At 39.5% G+C, this 18031-nt stretch overlaps 1 protein-coding gene and 1 long non-coding RNA gene across 2 annotated transcripts in view; one reads left to right on the top strand and one right to left on the bottom strand.

Moving 5' to 3' along the window:
- FSTL4 (follistatin like 4) overlaps positions 1–18031 on the top strand; it is a 2149215-nt gene that overhangs the window by 414867 nt on the left and 1716317 nt on the right. The window lies entirely within an intron of this gene.
- Positions 5087–13513, bottom strand: LOC146810977 (uncharacterized). The gene is made up of 2 exons (XR_014965763.1): positions 13458–13513; positions 5087–5697 (listed from the first exon to the last, which is right to left on the bottom strand). It is a non-coding gene; the product is annotated as an uncharacterized LOC146810977 (long non-coding RNA).

The following is an 18031-nucleotide window of genomic DNA, read 5'->3' on the forward strand; positions in this document are numbered from 1 at the left end:
ACAACTATCTAGACTATGATGTGTAAACACACTGCCCAGTCAACTGAGACATCTCTCCATAGTAATATATGTGGAATGTAGGCCGTGGGTGTTGGGGTATAGAAATTGAGCACCTTTTCTGCTGAGAACTGTGTCTTGGTTGATTGGTCTGGATAGTTGTGTGTGGGGACACACTCACCTTTGTCTCGGACCTCTCCCCATGGGGACAATGAGGCATAGTAAAGTGTTCACAGGGATAGACTTCCCTGCTGAAACTTCTCTCCAGAGTCACAAGCAAATATAGTAATGTGCTAAAGAACTGCCCTCTCCACTATCACAGCAACACCAGCTGATAGTGGTGCGTAGTAGAATATGAGGACGCACTGGCCTCTGTGTCAAAACCTCTACAGTGAGTACAAGTACTGAGATATCTAGTGAGACCTCATTGTTGCGTGAGAAGTCAACCTACTTGAGTAAACAAATAATTCCCTATTCCATAAAAAAATCTCTGTAACATAAAAGAAATGTATAGTACTGTGTAGATATATATACACGCAGCAGGAAGTCTGCACTCCCTGAGGATGGAACTACCAGTTTTAGTCATCATTAATATTTGAATCTATGACAACTATTAAGCAAACAAATCAGTACTTTATTTACTAAAAAACAAGTTGACTACAGCGACAACAGCAACATTAGCAAGCTATATCAACAAATATAAAACAAAGCAACCAACTTTACTAATTTATAATGTCTTCATCACGTTGTGATGAGTAGCCTGGTGTACCTGCACCACCTCAGCCTGGCGAAAAGTCTTTGGTATGGCAGTTTTTTGTTTGGAGGCCAGCTAGCAAAAGGGTCTCAGCAGCATTTCTCATGTGTACACTTTTTAAAAGGAGTTCACAATGGCTAGCATACGCTGAGTTAGCTTGTGCTGCTGAACTACATAGCTCTTCATGTGCGCCTTTTCAACCTGGATACACTGTGCCTGCTCAGGTACTCACTACTATGATCCTTCTTGTCTTAACAAAGCTAATTTTTAATGCTCTTGTAAGCAGGTAATTATTTCCTCAGAGACAAGTAGACCTACACAGCACAGGATTGTGCAAGATCACAAATGTCCCCCAATGCAATACAAACATTATCACTTCTATAATTAATCATTTTTCCTCACTTTCCACAGAGAACATATTTATATTTTTTCAAAAGTGAGTAAGACTTTTTTTTCTCCTCCATATATTTTCTCCCAAGACAGTTTTCTTGTTCATAGCTTCTGTTTTCCATTTTCCTCCTACAAAAAGCAAATAACCAAAACATTTTAAAGTTCCATAGTAGTCAATAAATCATAACAGGCATTGTTGACTATGTTCTGTAAAGTTTGCTACGTCTTTCACTGATAATCACATATTTATATGTAGTGTACCAATCAGTTATTACTCCTTTCTCGAGAAAAGTTCTGCACATTCACTCAGTGCATGTTTTCACAAATAGATTTGAACATCCCATCAAACCTAATTTCATAAGAGTTTATAAAGTAACACATTCCTCTTGAGACACCCTATGCTTACACTGAGCACAGTATTTCACTCTAGAAATAGCAATATCACCACTCAAATATGTGATAGGGCTTAAGTATATGTGCAGTGAGGTGCATAAAAACAGAAGGGCTCATATTAACACATTTCACATTCTTTGTTTTCATCATGTCAGCTTTATTTCGGTCACTAGGACCATAAAAGAGTAAAACAGATAAACATACAGAAAAGTACATACACTCTGAATGAAAAATAAAATGAATCAAGTAAAATTAAACCGTAATTGTCAAAAAGAATGTTCAGTTACAGTGTTCAATTTTATACAACGGTTGCGGCTGAACCACATTGCTGTTAAAAATTTCGCAACTCCGAATACTGTAGAAGCTGATAAATCTGTTTTTAAAATTCTATAAGCTGGAAGGTGCTGCCTAAAACCCAGATTTTTTAATAGTGGAACTAGCCAATATTTCCTTGGTCTTTGGTAGGCTCGGCAAAAAAATATGATGTGCAGGTCAGACTCAGATGGATGACCACATGCCGGGCATTGTGCTGAAGGCTGCAATTCTGACCAACTGGCTATATATGCCCTGAGGGGAAGGGTGCCATAGTGCCATTGCAAGTAAAGTTTCCTTGTTAATGGTGGTCCTATATCATCGAAGACGAGCTCTCGATGGTATGTGTCTTTACACCTCAGGAAGTAGTCGGTAAGAGACCCAACCCGAACATTCATGAGTGAGACACGTAAGTTATACTCGTAATAGGCCAATGAAATAGATTTGCGTGGGGTTCTTCTTTGTTTTATAATCGGAGAAACACCATCTCTTTTACTTGCAAGTACATACAGTTGGAACAATTCATTATTCAACACATTCTGCAAACCTTGCTCACATCTCTCAACATGATAATGTTTACCTCTCCAAAGCTATATTAACACAAATACACCTCCACAGATAGCTTTTTACTCTGTAAACATGGTGTAGAACAAGTTTGCCAACATTACTACACTTACTGACACTTCATAGCAAAGTTTACAAAATATATTATAAAGTACCTGAACTTGAAGTTATTTCTTAATTACAGATCTTTCACCTCCACATAAATTCACTTCTGCTGAGCAGACGTCCTTCTCCCCCAAGCACCAAGGACAAACTGAGCTCTCTCTGGTTCTCTACCCAATGACATCACAGCATTTCTTCAACCATTTACGAATGGTACCTATTGGTTGAGCCTGAGCCATTTTTATTTACTTTTCCCTATTCAATCTTGCGCGACTCTTTCAGTATCCTAAGACACCTTGTCTGTCTCAAAAGAGGCTCTCAGGGTCGCAAAACTCATTGTGGCAGGCTTAGCAATTTTCCATGTGAGTCTCTTGAGTGTCTCTCAAGATCGCACAAGCCTCATGTAGGAAGCCTATCTCCCTGAAGCCTTCATTCTACTCTTGTGAGACTCTCACGGGATTGCAACACAATTGGAGAGAACTAGTAGTATATGGTAAGCACTAGTCTCTTCCCTGAAAACCCTCTGCTGGATAATGGGTCTGCATACTGGATTCTGAGGAGGGACTTTACTCTGCTTTCAAACCTCACTCTCAAATAACAACTATGCATACTAGGCATGTGCAGGGACTAGCCTCTCCACTGAGACTCATCTCTTGCATAACAGGTGTACATAGTAGGGTGTGTCATGGGACTGGCCTCTCCTTTCAGACCACTCTCCCAGATAACAGGTGTGCACAGTAGTCAGTAGGGAAGGACTGCCCTCTCCTTTCAGAACTCCCTCTCAGATGACGGGTGTGGATAGTAGGGTGTGTGCATGGAGTAAACTCTCATTTGAGTCTTCTCTCTCAGATGATGGGTGTGCATAGTAGTGAGTTGGTGGGACTGTCCTCTCATTCCAGATCTCTTTCTCAGAAGACGGGTGTGTATGGTAGGTAGTGTGGGGACAGACTGGACTTTCCACTGAGACCTCTCTCTCAGATGACGGGCGTGCGTAATAGGGTGTGTAGATGGACTGGCCTTTCCTTTCAGACATCAGTCTTAGATGACAGTGTGAGGAATAGTGTGTGGAGAATGACAGGCCTGAACTTTCAGACCAGTCTCTCAGATCACAGGTGTGCATAGTAGGGTGTGTTGAGCGAGACTGGCCTCTCTGCTACCACCTCTCCCTCAGGTGATATGTGTGTTTAGTTGTGAGTGGAAAAAGACTGTCCTCACTGCTAACACCGATCACTCTGATAATAGGTGTGCATGGTATGGTTTTGGAAGTGACTGTACTCTTCTCACAACTCTTACTAAGATGGTGGACACAAATAGTAGAGTCTGAAAAACACCATCTCCAGTAATACTCTTTTCTAAAGTAGGTAGTGTGCATACTACAGTGTATTCAAAGATCACCTACTCTTTCTACATTTCCCAATCCTGTGATATTTTGCGAGATTGCAACATTTAAAAAAGAATTAACCTCCTAAACATCACAGTGCTTATCTCTTAAACACTTCCTCTCAAGAACAAGGACCAGGACCAAAATATACATTCCTACTAATAGAGTGTATTGAGAACTCCTCCACTGCTTTTTACTATTCATGGTCCTGCACGAGTACGGCAAGATAGTAAACATTAGTTAAAAACAATATACTTTTATTATCTTCACAATAGTTATCCTTTAGACAACTCCTCTCTAAATCTGGGGGACAGAATGCTTTTTGTTGCCTCCTTATACAGCTTTTTTACTTCATTTCCACAACACCTTCTACTTTTCACAGTAAACAGTAATGGCACCCAGTTCATCTCTAACATTCCAACAGCCAGTCAATCAGAGCACTCACAAAACAAGTGGGCGTCTCAACTAGTCTCAGGGATCCATTTTTGATTTTGCGGTCTCAGGAGAGGACTGCAAAACGGTAAACGGCGTTTACTTAGCAGGCGTTACTTCGCATGCCGTTACAATGCGGACGTTAGTACGCACGTGTTGTTACTTAGAAAACCTTTACTACGCAAGTCGGAACAGCGACTTGCGTTAGGGGGGGAAGGTGTTGGATTTAAAATCCAACACCTTCCCTAGTGTCCGCATAGACTGGAGTTGGAATAGTAAATTATACTATTCCAACATCCAGCACCCCCTACTGTAATTCGTTGTTCCGAATTGCGTAGGAAAGGAATGCAAACTAAAAACGCGGTCGTACTAACGACCGCGTAGTAATGGCATGCGTACTAAACGCATGCGAAGTAACGTCATATATTCCTGCAAAACTCTTGCGAGCCCAGCTGCCAAAATATACAATTATTTTTCACCCTCACTATCTCAAAAAACGACTGAACGGATATACACCAAATCACAAAAAGCACAATTTGCAGATAAAGTTCTAGCTTCCTACCAAATGTGGTGTAATTCAGTTCAGCCGTTTTTGCTGTAGCTCTACCTACAGAAGTCAATGGAAAAAATAAAATATATGTATCTATCTATCTATCTATATATATATATCTATATCTATATCTATATCTATATCTATATATATATATATATATATATATATATATTCCACAAATGAATAATTGTAACGACCACCACAGGGCTAATCTTCCACCAGATCTTTTTAATTTAGGTAATGCGTTTCGCCTGACACAGCAGGCTTGCTCACACATTAGGTAGTGGGGTTGAGTCACGTATATACCATTCGGGATTTCAGGAAATGTTGAAAACAGAAACAGGGGACTACAATCCTCGTATCAGTAGTCAAAAAATTGGAGGCCATTTTAAGCTAGTCAATTGCATGTCCAGTACTTTGTTACAAGATTGTATTTCTCACAGAATTCGTATTTTATCAACATAGTGTTTCTAGTTATTCCTGAATGTTTCATGTAATTGTTATTAATCTATCACATATATCTCTGAATAATTTCATTGGCATTCTATCAGCATAGTGCTCCAAACAATTGCTCAATATAATATATAATATAATATAACATAATATAATATATGAGAATTCAAAGATATACAATTATTCATCAATTATTTATCCGTTGTTGTTGACATAGTATCTATCAAAATTCAGAGTTGCCGTTTTCATGAGATGCACTCGCTGGGCGGTTCTGCTGGTAACACACAAGCACCACCTGCATGGACATGCACCTCCCGGTATTCTGAAGATGCATTTCGGGCTCACGCCCTTCTTCCTGGGCAGTTCCTACAAAGAATGGCAAGCAGAGACCACCAGTTACATATTTATATATATATTGGCTTACGTGAACATAACAACATGTTACTCCAAATGACAGAGCTGTGTTTATACAACAATTTCTTTCTATTTAACAAAATTCCCTACAAACAACGTAGGGGAGTTGCAATGGGTGCGTGTTTTCCCCCCACCTATGCCTGTCTTCTGGTAGGGTGCTGGGAGGAGCACGTACTCAAAGTGACACATAAACCGGCCTGGGACGACCATGTGAAATACTATGGCAGATATATCGATGATATATTTGCCATATGGGACGGTACAGAATGTGAAGCAATCCAGTTCATTTCATCTATCAATGATAACTCCATGAACCTTCAGTTTACAGCCACAATCAGTCAAGAAAAGGTTGAATTTTTGGATGTAGAGGTCTATATTGCTGACAATCAAATACAAACTCGGCTACACAGGAAGAGCACTGCTGGCAATTCTACTTTGCATGCAGGCAGTGCTCACCCACGTCATTTGATTAGTAGCATACCATACAGAGAATTTCTCCGTATATGACACATTTGTAGTTTAGAGTTGGATTTAGAAAAAATGCCAAATGGAGGCTTTTTCACGGTTTTTGGTCCGTGGATATGAACATTCCAATCTACAAAAGGCTTTGGATAAAGCCAATTCTCGACCACGTGACCTCTGTCTTCAAACCAAGAAAAGTCTCAATGCCACAGCTCTCAATGAACCTACATCTGAAGACGTTGAAACAATTCGTCTAATCACTACTTTTAGCCAACAGGAAAAGTGTATTAGACACATTGTATACAAACATTGGTCATTGTTCTGACTGATTTAACACTCAAATTTTTGCTGCCAACACTCCCTAACATAACTTTTAGGCGGGCACCTTCTATGAAGGATGCCCTAGTTAAAACATGTTCAGAAGGTATAGTGAAAACAAATTGGTTATCCAAATCTTTTTTTTTTTTTTTTAAATGCTCGTCATGTCGAGCATGTAAGTTCGGCTTGAATCTGTCAGAATATTGCACAGCCTTTAGAGACATTCCAACTCACATAAAAGAACACTACACCTGTAGAATTGATTTTGCTGTATACCAACTACAGTGCACTTGCCATTTGAAATATATTGGCAGCACGAAGCTTCCAGTTTTTAATCAGATTCTTCAGCATTTGCGTGCTATTGTGAATTCAGATGAAAACTATCCAGTAGCGCGTCATTTTAAGGCAGTTCATAACAACAGATTGAATGACCTAACATACTCTGTAATCGGGGCTGGCCCTCCCCTTTTTTCGGGGAGGTAACAGGGAGAAAAAATTAAGGCCGCTGGAGCCTTCTTTCATACTTATGCTAGATACACGTATACCGCATGGGTTAAACACCAGTGAAGACTTACATCATTTCTTATAATGATTTGAAAATGATAGATCTTGTTTTATGTACAGTAGACATTTTCTTTGTCACAACTAATGTGCCTAACTATATTCCGTTCCCTATAGGAATATAATTTAATGAATTCATCAAGATATTCTGCATATAGAGATTCTCTTTTCCGGTTCAATATATTCTCTATGTGGGCAGAGAACAATTCAGGGAATAAGAAATAACATCTTTTAGTTAGATCAATTTGAAAGGTGATACATGATGCGGCAAATATTCACAGTCGATGCCCTCTGCTGCACCCCCATTTTTTAAGTGGTTTTTTTACTATTATGTGATATATTTTTTTTAACAATATTTGGCACTTTGCACTATTTTTGCACATGTTTTGATAAAACATCAATATGAGATTAATACGATTGCAATAATGATACACTGTATATTTATCCAATAAGAAAAAAATAATCTTCAAGTATGTGGTTTTTTAGATACATATTATGACTACAAACTAGTAGGTCTTATGTATTTGAATTAACAGAAACATATTTGCAGTCTGCTAGTTTATAATGATCAATATGTAATTTGAATTATTAGGCACTTGCCTTGTACTTCTTTGGAAAATGCCAGTTCAAATATGCGCTATATGGGACATTAATTAATTGGCACTAGCCGTTTATTCCTCTGTTACCAGAATGTTATTGCTGACAGCTAGAGAGTTGGAAGTTTAGTATAACCTTTGAATATGGCTCTTAAAATTGTACACTGTGACAAAAAAAAGATGAGCATGATTAAAATCAAGCATTGGTCCCTGTTTTCAAGAATTTTTAGCAAGGGCACACCCAAAAAATTAATTTCTTTATACCTGTACACACAACGTGTTGTCTTTGAAATAATATATCTTGCAAAGAACATATTACCATGATCCATCTAAAATAAGATGTTTAAATTTACAAGTCAGCCAAAATATGTTTTACTTTCGTAAATGAGAAAAGTAATTGTATAAGTATGTTTTTTTCAACATGTGCACTATTCCTTTTTTAAATGTACATTGGTCTAATTGTTCTCACAAATCTATTGGTTGTATTCTATTTAAAAATGGTAACCCTTACCGGTGCGTCAGGTGATCAAGATCGCTCATGCGATTGAAATGCGTCCAGGGCGGACACTTGTCTGCACTAACTCTGGTGATGCAAATAAACTGATAATGAAGCAGTACCCATTTGCTCTTGGATACTTATAGAAATCTTAAAGACTGGTGGTCCGCACCTGTTCATTTCTGGATCGATATCCAGCAACTCAGGCACAATTATTTTATATATATATATATATATATATATATACATAGTCCAAATCCCCACTTAGCCAATAAAAGAAGGGTCCGACACTGCCAGGATACAGCGGGAGGATTTAATTCAAAGTAGCTTCACAGCGCAATGCTAGGTAACAATTTGGCAGACGCGTTTCAGCAATTCAGCTTTCTTCAGTGCCTGTTACAAACAAACAAACAAAGAGTCTCGCACCTGGTGGCTTTTTAAATATTCCCTTGACCACTCCTGAAGTTTGGCTCGAGGCTCCTCCTTTACTTTTAAAGGGATATTGTAACTTGCGCTGTTGAAACGGACTGCTGCATGCTGGGAGTCGTAGTCCATATGCGGATCCCCCTTAAGTAAGTGGGAAATCCGAAAACACCAAGTGGCATCCCATCAATGTGGCCTCCGGACTACACCCAACCACAGCTTTCCGTTAATTAACAGTCATCTCTGAGACCGCTCGGTGCTCCCTGCAGTCAGTGCTGCTCCTCTCTCCCCACGCAGTGATGTCTCCATACTGTGATGGTTTAGATCCGCGCAGGGGGGCGCCGCGTTGTGCATTAAAACAAAAGTCCAAAGATTTGTTGGCTAACGCGGTGCTTCCTGATCGAGAGGGCGTGTCGGAAAGCCAGTGCCTGCAATACTGGCAAAACATAAAGTCCAAATCCCCACTTAGCCAATAAAAGAAGGGTCCGACACTGCCAGGATACAGCGGGAGGATTTAATTCAAAGTAGCTGATATATATATTCACTGAAAAAATAATGAAATAATGATTACAGGGACGTTATAGTTAGGAAATGGAATAAAAAAACCTTAGAAACGTCATAGTTAGGCTCAAGTTTCACTCATATAAAACTGAGAAAGTCAGCAGTTATAGTTCGCTGAGCTACCTATAAACTTGCGCCCCCTCAATACACTGCTTATGACCTCACATATTTCATCACTCATGACATGGTCAGTAACATCACTGATGACATCACTCATAACATCTCAAATGACATCACTGATGATATCATCCAGTGACTTTGAGTATTCTAAAAATGTTTATGAGTGTTAAATATATATAACAAGGTGTATTGCTGAATCAGTGGGTGTATGAGTTCCTGTATGGACGATTCAGTGGGTGCATGACTGATTGTACAAGTGAGCGATCAGGTGTCTCAGTGAATATATGGGTGAGTCTCTATCAGTTTGTGTCTAAGTGGCTGTATGGGCTGGTGTGTAGGTATGTGAATGTCTATTTGGGTGATTCATTGGTTGTCTGAGTACCTCTGTGGGTTTATAAATGTCGGTGTGGGTAGGGGAGGGTGTGTGGGACTTCCTATATGAATAAGTGAGTCAGTGGCTGTAGGGGTTAGTGAGTGCATCTGTGAATAGCTGTATGGGGGACTGAGTCTGTGTATGCTTGTGTTAGTGAGTTAGTGGATGGGTCAGTGGTATATGGGTGAGTAACTGCATACGAGAAAGGCAATATAGGTGAGTGTTGGAGTATATGATCGACTGTATGTGTGAGTAAGTGATTGTGAGAGGGGCTGTATGGATGAGTGTGTGCTTGTGTCACTAACAGTATGGGTGAGTGAGAATGTGTTAGTATCTGTATGAATAATTGAGTGGGTGTGTGTATAACTGTATAGGTGAGTTAGTGGCTGTGTGATTAATTATATGAATGAGTGAGTAGGTGTGTGAGTAGATCTATGGGTGTCTGACAGTGTGTGACTGGCTGTATGAGTGGATATATCACGGACTGTATTAGTGAATGAGTTGGTGTGTGAGTAGCTGCATGTGTGTATGAGTGAATGTGTGCGTAGACCCATGAATCAGTGAGTGGGTGTGTATATACTGGTATGGGTGTATCAATGGTTTTGAGAATGGTAGGCTGGAAGTTTGAGTGGGTGTATAAAAGGCTATATTGGGGTGTGAGTGGGTACATAAGAGACTCTGTGGATGATGTCATCAGTGATGCCATCTAAGATGTCATTTGAGATCTCATCAGTGATGTCACTGACCATGTCATGAGTGATGTAATATGTGAGGTCATAAGCAGTGCATAGCAGGGGAACGACCTATAGTTAGCTCAGCTAACTAACTGTGAATTTCCCTGGGTTTGTATGAGTGAAACTTGAGCATAACTATAACGTCCCTGTAACCCTTGGTTCTTTCAGTAAATTTCTAAGGTTTTTTAAATGCTAATGTCGAACTACATCGTCCCTTTAACCTTTATTTTTTTCAGTGAATGTCTGTGGATTTTTTTAAGTCCATTTCCTAACTACAATGTCATTGTAACCTTTGGTTTTTTCAGTGATTTTCTAAGGTTTTTGAAATTCTATTTCCCAGCTATAACGTTAATGTAACCTATGATTTTTTAAGTATATGTTTAAGGTTCTTACATTGTATTTTCTATCTAAAATGGCTCTATAAGGTGTATTTTTATAAGATGCTACTATATCCTGCTCCAGCGGTGAGGGTTGTAATTCCACAGGGCACTAGTTAGATCGTAAATAGTAAATTCAAAGATGGATGGCGCTCACTCTTCGTGGTTCACCGCAAAACGACCACTCTTATTCAAAATATCCATCAGGGAGGAGGAGCGCTTAAGATTTAATTAAGTAATAGTTCAAAAATAGTGATAAATCCTCTGACCATCGAGTTCCATTAGAAAGGATCTTCTTCTTTATTTGTTGTTTAAACAGAAAAGTTAATAAAAAACGAATTTCTTAAAGTTGTGTATCAGTCAATATTTACATTCCAGTTTTTGGATTCACAGGTTAACTTTTTTTATGTCAGCCGATGCGTTTCGTCCTAAACGGACATCATCAGGGCTGAAATAAAATAAACAAAAATATATCAGAAATGATCGTAATATCAATTAATGTGCTCAATTAAACCAGTTTTACCTGCCTATATCCATTCGAAATAATCTACCCACAAGATGGAGTAGCTAAATAAAAAATGACAACGGTGTTTATATATTCATTGGTTTACAGTATAATAATTCATTTGAAAACAAGAAACTATTCATTGTTTAAGTATCATACCCTTTTGATTATTGGAGGATAGTAAAAAAAACTCTTTAATTATAATAATATTTATATGTCAAATTATTCTTCTCCTTTAACTGAGTAGGCCAGTGGTTCCCAAACTGTGCGCCGTGGCTCCCTGGGGAGCCACCAAACCTAGCCAGGGGAGCCGCGCACCAAACACTTTAATACATTTAATGTTGAAGGGTCTGTTGGCTTCAGTTAAACTAATTAGACTTAAACGCATGATGTTGATGATTTGTAAGTGACATGCCTACAACTGTAAACGTAGTGCTTAATTGATGGCATGTTGAGGGAGATGAGCTCCATATTTCACTGGATCCCCACGTTCCAACACTACCAAAGTAGGCAGAAGATGCCTGATTTTTTTTCTTAGACTCGTTAATAGTTTTGTTTTTCCCAAATGCATTTTACACCAATGCAATTTATCCGAAAAGTATGGTTGTCCTGTCTATTAAACACACTAATCATTTATTTGTACTTGAATCAAAGGTACTTCCAGTACACATTTCTTTCAGTACACACACATTTTCAGACAGGCCGGCTCTCTCATTGAGCACAGGGAAGTAAAACACCATATACGGCATAATGCCAACACTTAAAGCAAGAAAGAGGGACGTTTAAAAAAAAAAAATCTGAAGAATTTATTTTACTTGCATTGATTTGGAGGCAATTTTAAGGAGAAGACAGCAAAAATAAAGCTGTATGTGGTTTACAAAATCGTGAGTCACCCTGCTGAGAGAGGTCTGTTGGCACGTATGACATGGGTAAAAATGGAAGTGCATGCAAATATTCTTCAAGCGCAGAAACACTTTGGCAATGAGAACTACATGCATAGGGGTGCTCTCTAGCACTGTAAGTGGGATAAAAACGTTTAAGAAGGTACTATGAAAATGGCATGGGCAAAGAGATGTAACCAGGAATACTTTTATTAGCGGTGCCACCTTAGTAATATGAAACACCCCGCGTATATAATTATGATACCTGCTTCAGATTAATCCCAATTATTTTCAGGGAGAAAAATGCAAGTACTCCCGAGGCCAGGCTTACATCCCACCCACTCTCCACAAAAAATAACAGTGGGGAGCCACAGGCAATGGCCAATGGGTCAAGGGAGCTGCGGGTCGAAAAAGTTTGGGAACCACTGGAGTAGGCCTTTCTTCTTATCATTCGAGATTGGTGATTGGTTTCCTTTAAATTATCAAAAACAAGAATACTGGGAAAAAAAAATTGTTCTTCCTCATAGATACGAATATTATTTGTAAATGTATAGGTATTTATATAGCGCCGATGACCACTACGGGTATCTCAGCACTGTACTCATACCGCTGAAGGAACCCTCCTGGCTTTCCGTGTGGAGTGTCCACTCCTGGGCACCCCCATGGTGAAGCCAGGCATCCCAGCGCTGTTGGGGGCTGTTGTGGAGATTAAGCATGCTATTGCCCAGAGTTGCAGCGTGGGACCCATGATTAGAATAGGCACTGAGGCGAGAATATCCGGTCCGAGGAATTTATAGCCCGAGACCCTGCCGCGGCGGGAATCGAACCCTGGTCCCGGACCGGTGCTCTGCATCAAGGTCTGCCGCTCTAACCATTGAGCCACACTTCTCCACTTATTTACCACTGATTAATTCAATGTGCATGAATATGAAATACCTACTATGAGGCTATTCCCCTATTTATATCGATAAGCTAACTTAATATAACTCACCAGAATTTATAATTGTATTGTCATTAGGTTCCTTGGTTATAAGTCTTCAAGAAAAAGATTTCTACGGAAGCCAGAACATAAACCTATTATTAGTTTATTTAAAGATCTTATTTATAATCTAGTTATTAATCTACATAATGCTACACTCACTAATATCCCTGTTCCAACTTGTGTTGATGAATCCTTGGAAAATTTCCTTATTCAAATTCAAATGCTAAAACTTAAAAGAAATAGAGTATCATTCTATCATTAACCATCACACACCTTACTATATTAACCATTAATAGTGTGCGCCTCACTCATGATTAACTCACCACGATTCTTCCATCCCGTGTGTGGTCCTCATCAGTTGGCCCGATAAATCCCACCGATAATGTTTTCTCCCGCATCCTTACCTTAAATAACCTCATATAACCAATAGCGAGCAAGTTAACCGCTTGCACCAATGAAAACCTTTCATTTCAAGACTGCTGCTTATACTTCATATGCTCCCTCTCTGGTCCGTTATTTATTTTAACCAATCATCACACTGCAGCGGGGAATACCAAAGAGCCTGTATCGCTTATAATTCATATGCTCCCTCTCTGGTCCGCAATTTGCTTCAACAAATCATCGTACTGAAGCGGGGAATGCTGAACAGCCTGTGCCGTACATTATCGTTGAGGCCCGTGTGTTAATTCACTACGTGCCTAGTTATCCGCTATTATCTCCACCAATTAAAAACTGTTATTTATACAAGTGAAATATTCAATCTCCACCTACTCATCTCGCTAACATCCAGCAATTTGCGAATATCTGTTTTGTCCGTAACCCATTCATTATCATGATTTCTATAATCCTCGCTTGTTTCCATACATGATTACCATGTCATCATCTATGTCCTACGAAAAAAATGTGAAGAGAACAGTATGTGTCCTTAACCCTTGGGAAAACAACGTTCTGTTCCCCTTCCAATTATCTATCGTCTTCACTATTTGCTGTAACCAATCATCACGCTGCAGCTGGTAATGCTAAACAGCGTGTATTGTGCGTTATCACAGAAACCCGTGTATTAGTTCACCATGAGCCAATGAAAATAGCCGCTCATGTCCTTAACCAATCATAGGACAAGCGTCCTGTTTCCTTTCAAGTCTGCTACCTTGAGAGTTCTTGGCATAGTATAGAAAGTTAGCAATCTTTCCTTTTTCAAGAGGAAAAACTATTTTGGAATAATAAAAATCATTGTGAATTGCTACCAAAAATTATCAGTGTAGCTCCAACGACCACATCAGATAAGATTACATTAGTGGCCCCCCGATACAATATTTCAGTAGGACCACCCGAACATCAAGCGAGAATTACTTGCTGTAATGCCATCAAAAGATGTATCATTATGAAATACCACTACAACAGTAATGGAATAACTGACTCACACTCAAATGTTGTTTTCAGTTTCTAGACATTCCCCTAAAATGTTTTTTTTCTGAAGCAAATTTATTTTTTATTCAGAAATTCAGAATGTCATTTTTCATTTTTAGTTAACACATCATCGTTTTCATCAAATATTCACTTATACCATTGCCTTACGTGGGCAGATGTTTCTTCATCTACACACATGCATGTTTTATAGCTGTATATTAAGTGCAACCAGCAATATGCCCTAACGATCACAGTGCAGGACACCATAAAGCCATAGATGCCAAAAGTGTGTCAATAACAGCCATCATTAAATCAGTGATTATCTTTGATGTCCAAGGGTTGATACATTTAGGCTGAGGAAGCCCATAAAAAAATCAAGATTGCCACCACTGTACCAGAGGTGGCCACCATGACACCAGAGATGCCACATTATATAATGGATGAAAATCATTATGCCAGGAGTGCCACCATTATGCTGGAGAGGTCACAATTAGGACAGGGATGCTCAGAATACATGTAGATGTATTACCAGCATGTCATGATGATCATAAAATAAGGGTTGCCACGACCGTGCAAGAAATGCCATGAATTGCCAACAGAGAGGAATGCTGTCTTCCAAGAAGGACCTTCACTCCAAGTGCAAGCACACACAGGCACATAAATGCAAACAAGCCCATACCCATACAACAAGCTCATGTACTTATCCCACACTCATCTCCCTGAACCCAGGTAGAGCTTACCTGTCTCCAACCTTACTCCGACCCTTGTTCTCTTTGCACCATGTTGACAAAATGAGTACTTGAGTTCTCTACATTTTAGAATGGTTTTAGTAGTTTATTAAAGTGGAAGAATATGTTTGCACCACCTTCTCTCTTCTAGTCTGTCTTTTGAATCTGCTACAATTTCATTTTCTTCTTTCCCTCAGTGCACACTGCCATATGCAATGCTATATGTAAGAATCTGATCTTGAATCCGTAGATTATAAATCAGTTTTATATGCTTTGAGGTGTAGTAGCGCTCTCTAAATAAATACATACATGAATAAAACTTGTGTAATTGCACCACCTTTAACTTAGATATCAAAAGGCACATTACTTTTTGCTCTGCTCTAGAAGCATACTTGAGCCAACTCAATAAAATCACCAAAATTTGACTGGATTTTTCCTCAGTAAAAAGTTATCATCCTTACCTTTCCATAAGTTCAGTTTAATGGGGAACCATATGAATTTCTTTATGTCAGGAGTGCCTACTTCGCTCATGAGGACTGGATTCATGCCAGAAATTCAGGATTGCCACAAACTATACATTTTTCATACAAAGAGCCAGCTTTACTAACCCTTCACGCAACCCATTAAAAGGAGAGAGCGGGAATGGGCTACAGATACTAAGATATGGTGCACTTCTGCTCTCTCATAGCCTTGGCGCACTTCAGGCAGCATAGCACCAATGCAGGCACCCTTGTAGCACGGTGCGAGGGTGCTTGTGCTACAAGAAGAATTTTGTTTTGCAGGAAGGCATAACTTCCTGGACTAAAACAATCCCTTGAGGCGGTTTCCTCTTTTTATGTGTGCTGCAGATTGCATCTTACATACAAAGGGGAAATCCTTTTTTCTCCTCGTTACACCATCCTCTAGGAGGAGTAGCGATTTCACACACTCGCAGGTTTGCAAACCTTTGTAAATCTGGGATTGCATGAAATCTATGGGTAGATGCACGAGAACACCTGTGCTTCCACCCATGGAACGTCTCCTAGGACAAAATGTAATGCAATGCAGTGCACCCCGCTGTGTTGTGTTTTCATTTCCTTACAAAGCCACACAAGACAGTGCAAATCTCCCCTTGTGTGGCTCTGCAAATATCTACTAGCATTTTGCATCGTGGCTGCACTAGAAAAGTGGTGCACCCACAATGCAAAATGTTTGCAAATCAGTCCCACGGTATCTAAATGAAAATATTTTCCACAGACAGTAGTTATGCTGAAGCTTTGGTGGACACTCCTGCTTTTTGCTTGACCACAAGATGATACACAGTCCACATACAATTTTGAACATCTTTGAGATATGTTACTTTTGGCTTTAAACAGTAAAATGAATGGATCACTGCATAAAAATCCAGCCTAACAAGTGCTGATTTGATCTACTTCATTTAGCAATAGATAGCATCCTCTGGCACTGAGCTGCAAAAAGTGTGGTCAGTCAGTAGGTCAGAACTGATAATGTCCTTTCACCAGCACACACATTATTTCAATGGCACAACCCCTTGCGCACAAAAACACAGGTACATATGTATAAGAAAGTGGCGAAGCGCGGGTAAGCTCCAAAATTGCTAATGTCGCTCTACGTCACTTTAAAAACGGAGGGATGCACTGTGTTTACAATAATAATTTTGGCACTGCCTCCTATTTACGCCACCCTTGTAAATCGGGGGTAGCATCAAAATCAATGGGTGTTTACAGCAGAACGCCCACCACAACACCCATTGCCCGCCCTATCACACTAAGTGTAGCGTGAAAGGAGGCCTTATTGACAAGGCGGTGTTAAGCCACGTTAAGTGGCTTAACGCCACCTTGTAAGTAGGGAAAAGGATTTATCGCCACAGGAACGTCACTAAGAGGGACATTCCTGTGGCGATAGGGCTTGTAAATATGCCCCACAGACTATACATTCACAATCACAACTCACATTCTGTAAATAGTGTGCAAAAAGTTAGCAAATGAGGCCCTCAGTCACTGCATGGGAGCACGCTGTTGGAATTAATATTGTTCAAAGGCTTCAGTCGACCTGTGCAGTCCACACACTTTGAACTTATACATCCTCTTAAGATATTTTTAAGTGATGAACATGATCATCTTTTCCGAACCTTGCCACTTTTTGGCTTCTGTCCATTTGTTTGGACGAGGTGATCTTAATCTGAATTTTTATTACATGAGAACAGTCACCTTAATTTGAATTACATGCTCACTTGTAACCCTCAGAACAGTGTGGCTAGCCAAAATGTATTTCATCTTTAAATACACGAACTCAGCTATATCCTATTTTGCAAATATATCTTAAAACGCTTTGAAAATACAATCCAAATATATCCCAACCATTCAGCCTCTTCACAGCAGGCCTAGTTGCCATTACATTCGCATACAAAACCTTGCCAGCAGCCAAAATATCCATTTGGGATCGAAGTATTTCAAGGACAGCAGGAGTCGAGGGCTCGCTTTTACTGCACAGAAGTGAGCCAAGCATGGTGATTCACACTGTAAGGGTTAGTGGCCTGGTGGGCTTTTGAAACTTACTATAAAATTGGAACATCAGAATACTTACTGCTTGTGGTTCATTTAGCACCTATGACATAGACGTGACTTTGTGTAAGTGTGGAGGGGATAATTTCAGAATAAACTGATGACACGAGAATTCAGTGAAAAACTGGACGTTTTAACTGAATGTTTTACAGCATTTACGTGACAGACTATCTTTTTTGGAAAGTTTTAGCAAAATAC

Source organism: Triturus cristatus, chromosome 7 (genome assembly GCF_964204655.1).
Source record: "Triturus cristatus chromosome 7, aTriCri1.1, whole genome shotgun sequence".
Classification (NCBI taxonomy): domain Eukaryota; kingdom Metazoa; phylum Chordata; class Amphibia; order Caudata; family Salamandridae; genus Triturus; species Triturus cristatus.